Source organism: Crocuta crocuta, unplaced genomic scaffold (assembly GCF_008692635.1).
Source record: "Crocuta crocuta isolate KB4526 unplaced genomic scaffold, BGI_CrCroc_1.0 scaffold113, whole genome shotgun sequence".
NCBI lineage: Eukaryota > Metazoa > Chordata > Mammalia > Carnivora > Hyaenidae > Crocuta > Crocuta crocuta.
The window spans coordinates 6223347-6230248 of NW_027530368.1; the positions used below are offsets into that span (position 1 = coordinate 6223347).

The window sequence follows — 6902 nt, forward strand, 5'->3', positions numbered from 1 at the left end:
TCCCTTTCACAATTTCCCATCTGCTGGCGATCGCGTGATCACATCCTCTTCCCCTCACTGGGGTGGAAGACCAGAATGAGGAACTGCAGAGAGAAACAACCCATTCTTTGCTAACACTGCAGACTTCTTAAAAGTGCATTGGGGTTGAATATTTACCCCAGGTAAATTTTTATTACCATAAACAAAACCATTCTTCTAAAGAGGAAAAAAAATGGTGAGAGGAAGAGGAAGATGAACAAGAATACCTCATTTTGTTTAGTTCTTACAAGAAACCCATGGGGAAATGATATTATTGTCCTTTTCTTACATATAAGGAAACTCGGCCTCAGAGAAGAAAGTGGTTGTCTCAAGGTCACACAGCAGATTAAGAGGTGAAACCAGAAGGGTAGGGAGGGACCTCACTAGGTCTACTGCCTCCCATCTGGTCTGAGACCTGAGAATGCTAACCCACAGTAGGCACGTCAAAGGAAGTCCAAAAGCAAACATACTTGAGCAATTGTCCCTGATAGTCCCAGTTTTGTGACTCCCCTTCAGATGAATCAATTAAAGACCCTCCAAAAGTCCTGCAGCAGAGTCCTACTGTAATGATATTCAGTCCTGTGTTTCCCAAACTTATTTGGCCACAGAATTCCTTTTTGAACAATTTGTATTGCCATTCATGTTATGGGTTGAATTGTGTTCCCCTCAAAGAAGTCCTAACCCCCAACACCTTAGAATGTGACCTTATTTGGAAATAGATGTAATTAGGTAAGATGAAATAATACTGGAGTGGGGCGCCTGGGTGGCTTAGTCGGTTAAGCGTCCGACTTTCGCTTAGGTCATGATCTCACGGTTCGTTGGTTTGGGCCCCGCGTCGGGCTTTGTGCTGACTGCCAGCTCAGAGCCTGGAGCCTGTTTCAGAGTCTGTCACTCCCTCTCTCTCAGACCCTCCCCTGCTCACGCTGTCTCTCTCTCTCTCTCCTAGAAATAAATAAAACATTTTAAAAAATTAAGAAAAAAAAAGAAAGAATACTGGAGTAGGTGGACCCTTGATCCGATATGACTAGTGTTTTTTTTTACGTTTAACGTTTATTCATTTTTGAGAGACAGAGACAGACCATGAGCTGGGGAGGAGCAGAGAGAGACACACACAGAATCCGAAGCAGGCTCCAGGCTCTGAGCTGTCAGCACAGAGCCCGATGCGGGGCTTGAACCCACGAACCGTGAGATCATGACCTTAGTTGAAGTTGGATGCTTAACCGACTGAGCCACCCAGGTGCCCCTGACTAGTGTTCTTATAAGAGCAAGACACATAGAGAGAAGACAGCCATGTAACAGCCAGGGAATGCCAAGGATTGCTGGCAAATACCAGAAGCTCAAAGAGGCAAGCACAAGCAAGGACTCTCCCCTGGAGTAGTCATAGAGAGCATGGTCCTACCAACACCTTGATTTCAGACTTCTAGCCTTCAGAACTGAGACGATAAATTTTGGTTGTTTTATTTTTTTAATTTTTTTTAATGTTTTTATTTATTTCCAGGAGAGAGAGAGAGAGAGACAGCGTGAGCAGGGGAGGGTCAGAGAGAGAGGGAGTCACAGACTCCGAAACAGGCTCCAGGCTCCGAGCTGGCAGTCAGCACAGAGCCCGATGCGGGGCTCGAACCCACGAACCGCGAGATCATGACCTAAGCGAAAGTCGGACGCTTAACCGACTAAGCCACCCAGGCGCCCCAAATTTTGGTTGTTTTAAGCCCCGTTTGTGGTATTTTGTTGGAGCAGCCCCATGAAATTAATATAATTCAGAAAAACTGGTTTTCCATAGAAAAAAACTTTAAGAAAAAAAAGAAAAAACTTTAAGAATGTTAATTTGACCATGTGAAAATGAGCAGACTATTTAATCACTCTATGCCTCAGTGTTCTCATCTGTAAAATGAGGATAGTAACATCTGTTCAATTGAATCATTCTGAAGATTAAATAAGATAATATGTGGGGGCACCAGCCTGGCCTGCTTAGTAGAGCATGCAACTCTTGATCTCAGGGTTGTGAGTTTGAGCCCTACATTGGGTGTAGAGACTGCTTTAACTTTTTTTAATTAAAAATAAAAAGATAATATGTGTGTTTTTAAAAGTATCTGGAACATAGTAAGTGTCCATAAACGTTATATTCCCCATTTCCAGGGAGTATCCGTTATTGTAGGGCTGATCTTTTTCAATGATAAGTTTAACAGAGGTTATGGAAGTAATCAAAGGACTAGATGTTTTTTACTAGCCCCTTTTCTTCATTCCATTCTTTGGCTGCAGTAAGAGAAACCAACTCCAGCTAATTTACTGGAAGAATATGGGGTGGCTCACAGACCTGAAGAAAAAAATGAAGACTAGATCTTTGGAAAAACACAAACCAGGACAGCTGTGATTCCACAAAGCAAGAACTAATGAATCGTTTCTTTGAGACATGAAACAGAATCCCATTGGTTTTTAGGCTCTACAAGTCCCCAGAGACAGGGCCTTTGGTGTAGCTTGGCTCACTGCTTACCTCTCTGCCACTTGAAGAAGGAGCCTGTGAACTGATAGCCCATCAGGACAGTGCCCAGTGGGGCAGGGGCTCATCCCCCAAAGTAAAATTGAGGCACTATTAACAGAAGAAGAGTGAAAGGCCCCTAGGCAGGCCAAACCAACTGATAACCATGGAAGGCATCTGAGGAACCAGGAAATTTAGGAGCAGGAAGAAGATCTGTACTTGGGGTTTTCTTAGAGCCTCCTGATGCCCTCTCCTCCTTCCTTCCCGCTCTGTATCTAACCTGGGGTCATTGGCCCTCTATTTTTCACTTTTCATTTTATGCTGATGCAGATTATGTACAATTATAGATGGTTTTCCATCAGTGTCTCATTGCACCAAGATCAGTAAGAAATTATTCAAAATTTGGGAGGAGTAGGAGTGGAAGAATCAACATTCAATGGCACCCAAGCAAAACAGAGACAAATAAAGGCATGGTTTGCCGTGTCTGCATTTAAACAAGTATTTTGCTATGTCTGTGTCTGTATAGGCAATGGACACGATTCGTGGATTTTCCAAGTCTGATTCCATGGCTCAGTTGATCTCCTTTTGTTTAATTCATCAAGTGACTTCTAATTTATAATGTTTTCTCCCTTTGTCTCAATATGATGAGAGGTCTTGAAGAAACCTTACACAGAAATGTCATATTATCTGGATGCCCACAATGTAAAAGCACCCTCTGCATTCTGAATAATTCATTTCAAGAAATACATGTTGAATGCTTACCATGTGCCAGGTGCTGGACTAGGTAAAGATGTCTTGCCACCAAGAGCACCTCAAATTTGTTGAATCCGCTGAATGTACCCTGAATGGATTACATGCTGCCTTTCCTGCTTCTCCTCTGCCCGCCACAGGTCATCATGCCTGCTTAGCAACACCTAGTGGTCAACAAAGGGAACTGTCTGAATCAATGACATGTTTAGGTCTTTCTTTTCTTACCAGTTAGAGCAAATGTTCTTCTGCCCTGTCAGATCTCGTTCCCAGATCAAATAATTACAACCTCTTCTGATGTCTTTTTCATGTATGTGTGTCTAGATTACTTTTAAAAATCTCTTCTGTCTTCCTTTTAATTATCACATTTGACCAATACCTGGAAACATTCTTGTAGTACATTCTATCCCTGTAAGGAAAACTTAAGACTTTGGAATTTGGAAAAAAAAAAAAAAAAAAAAAAGATGACTGCATATCTCCAATGATCTTTCAAAACAAAATAATATTCAGTCTAAATGCTTCCTTTCTTTGGGATCAAATAATATGAACAGGAACAGAATTTATCCCAACTTAAACTTTGAAATATATAGATCTCTCTTTTTAAGGGTGACAAGTAAACAGAAAAATCAGCAGATGTGAAAAGAGTTGATACTTACAAAGGGAACGCATTCATGAAGAAGCTGGACCAAGTCAGGTGCAATCACAAAGCCCCTACTTTTTCTCAGTGCTCCTCACTCTGACAATCTATTCTTTCTGAGCCCCTTGGATGAAATCTTGGTCAGGTTCCACAATATTTCCCAAGAACTCTTAGCTTAAAAATCCAAATCAGTCTAATGATCATATAAGTCTAGTCCAGTGTAATATAAAATACTCCAAACAGGGGTGCCTGGGTGGCTCAGTTGGTTAAGCATCTGACTTCGGCTCAGGTCAGATCTCATGGTTCATGGGTTCGAGCCCCGCATCAGGCTCTGTGCTGACAGCTCAGAGCCTGGAGCCTGTTTCAGATTCTGTCTCCCTCTCTCTCTGCCCCTCCCCCACTCATGCTCTGTCTCTCTCTGTCTCAAAAATAAAAAAAAACTTTAAAAATTTTTTTATAATACTCCAAACATTCTTTTCTTAGTTGACAGTCTTTCCTCACCTCTGGTTTGAAAACTGGAATGAAAGAGGAAGATTAATTATCAGCTTCTCACCTTATCCTAGCTCCTTCTCCAACCCTATTTGCTAAGTTGGACTTTACGATATCTCCAGGGTCTAAGGAACAGATGAATATGGTGAAAGATATATCATCAGAGCTGTCCCTCAGGAGAACATCTGGGACAGCTGCCTTAGCTCTTGTGCTTGGGGGGAGGGGAGAATCTATTATGTACCATATTTTAATTCCTCATTTTTCTACATTGTTAAAATTTAATTTGAAAAATTATTTTCATGATAACCTAAGGGAACATGAAAGATGCCCTAGTATGCAGACTCCTTTCAAGTAGACTCATCCTAAGTAGCCTTACTCATTCAGTTGCTCCAGGTCCATAGCCCAGTTGGGTCAGCCCTGAACTAGGTCTTGCCTTGCTGGCACAGCCCTGGCTGGCCTTGGTACCCCTGAATGGCAGATACACCATGGCTGGCACTGGACCCAGCTGCCTGAGCTCTAATCCTAGCTCCACTATTTCTTAGCTATGTGATTTGAGCAAGTTACTTGACTTCTTTGTAACTAACTCAGTTTCCTTGTTTATAGCACTAGGGTAATAATAGTTCCCACCCCATAAACTTGCTACGAGAAGTAAATGAGATAAAGTATGTGCAGTTCTTAGATGAATGCCTGGTACATAGTAAGTGCTTACTAAATACTAGATATTATTAGTTTTTTTAAGGTTAAAGTATTAATGACAACCTGAAAAACTATTTGGAATAAGTATAAAATACAAAAAGTTACTATTCATAACACAGGAAGAATGCTTATAAATCTAATAGAAGAAGAAAATCAAGGGGCATCTGGGTGGCTCAGTTGGTTGAGCATCTGACTTTGGCTCNTAAACATTTAAAAAGAAGAAGAAAATCCACAGGAAAAAAATGATCAAATGATATGAAAAAGCATTTTACAAAATAAGTGAAAATTACTAGTAAAGAAACAAATGCCCACCTCAGTTGTAATAAAAGAAACGCAAACTTAAAACAAATACAATGCGTCATATGTTGCCCTCAGATTTCAAATCATTTTCATATTGGTAAGAGCGTGAGGGCACTCCCATATACTATTAGTGAAAATAGAAATTAACAAATTTCTAAATATAGAGCAATGTGCTAGTACCTCCCAAATTTTAAACACATGCTCTGAGACAGACTAACTACATATCCCAAGGATCATACACTTCCTATACTTGCTTATCCCAAGAGGGTTGTTGATCCTTCTTAAAAAGTGCCCATTCATTCTCCAAGCTTTCATTTGTGGTCTGCACCTCAAATTCTCTGATTCCTCTCCAAAACCTATCATGAGATCATGCATCTTTAAATTAATAAACAGATTTGTCTGCTTAGTAGTGAAATTAAATCTATTCTTCATTTGAAAATCTAAATCCAGGCCATGGTATACTTTTTCTGTAAAAAGCCAGACAGTAAATGTTTCCAAGTCTAAGAGTCATACAATCTCTGTCACAGTTACTCAGCTCTGCTATTGTAGCAAAAAAGCCACTACAGACAATATGTAAATGAATGAGTGTAATTGTGTTCCAATAAAACTTTATTTGTCCACACTAAAATTGAGCTTCATATCATTTTCCTGTGTCACAAAATATTCTTCTGATTTTTTCAACTATTAAAAAGTGTAAAAAAGATATTGGAAGCCTGCAAGTCATACAAAAATAGGTGGCAAGCTCACTATAGCCCACGAGGCAGTTTTTTTGTTCTTTGGTTTTTTGACCTCTAATCTGAAAGATAGAACTCCATTTAATCTGGTAATTGAGCTACCATATGAGCCTTTCTTCCCAACTCTAAACCACAACAGAAAAATTCTTAATAAATTTCTAGCATGTTTCTCAATATTTCATGGCATGCGTATATTACATGTATTACAGTAAACTCACAAATGGCTTGTGGTTTGGGGAAGTAGGTGGCATTCCTTCTAGGTTATTCCAGTTCTAATGTACTTATGAATATACTTGTGGATTTTTTAGATTCTAAAAATATATGAACTTGTAAACATTTCAAAAGGTACAGAAAAAACTGAAATAGAGAAATGAAAGAGGGTGAATTAATGTTTCCCATCAAAACCAGTGATTTTTTTATTTCAATAGGGTTGTTTTCATTACATCAGAGCAGGTAGATGCCAAAGTCTCAGACCTGTGTCCTTCCATCGGCCCCTGCACAGAAGTGTCTGGAAGTGTGCACCAAGTATTTCATGAAGTGGGGAAGAGGAGTAAGGGAGAGAGGTTTCATCTTATATTTTAATCACTTCTACATCATTTGAACATGTTACCATATGCATGTATTAATACAGTAATTTTGTTTAAATTCAATAAGCATCTAGTTTTTAATGATTTACCCAGAGTTGTCAAGAATATGGTAGGAGAGTAAATCTGTCCCACCGTTTGAGAGGGCAACTAGATAGTGTGTATCAAAAGTCTTAAAAAATACAACCCTTTTGACTCAACAATTAGAATTTTCCCTGCTA

The 6902-nt window shown here is 39.7% G+C and overlaps 1 long non-coding RNA gene across 3 annotated transcripts in view; it reads left to right on the plus strand.

The window, feature by feature from the left end:
• The window catches only part of LOC144233457 (uncharacterized), a 40041-nt gene that overhangs the window by 17094 nt on the left and 16045 nt on the right, over window positions 1-6902 (plus strand). The window contains exon 4 of one of the 3 annotated variants that reach the window (XR_013335679.1): window positions 2278-3532. The exons of the other annotated variants lie outside the window; for them this stretch is intronic. This is a non-coding gene — a long non-coding RNA (uncharacterized LOC144233457). Of the gene's footprint in view, window positions 1-2277; window positions 3533-6902 lie in introns of those variants that run through there. 3 annotated transcript variants of the gene reach the window in all.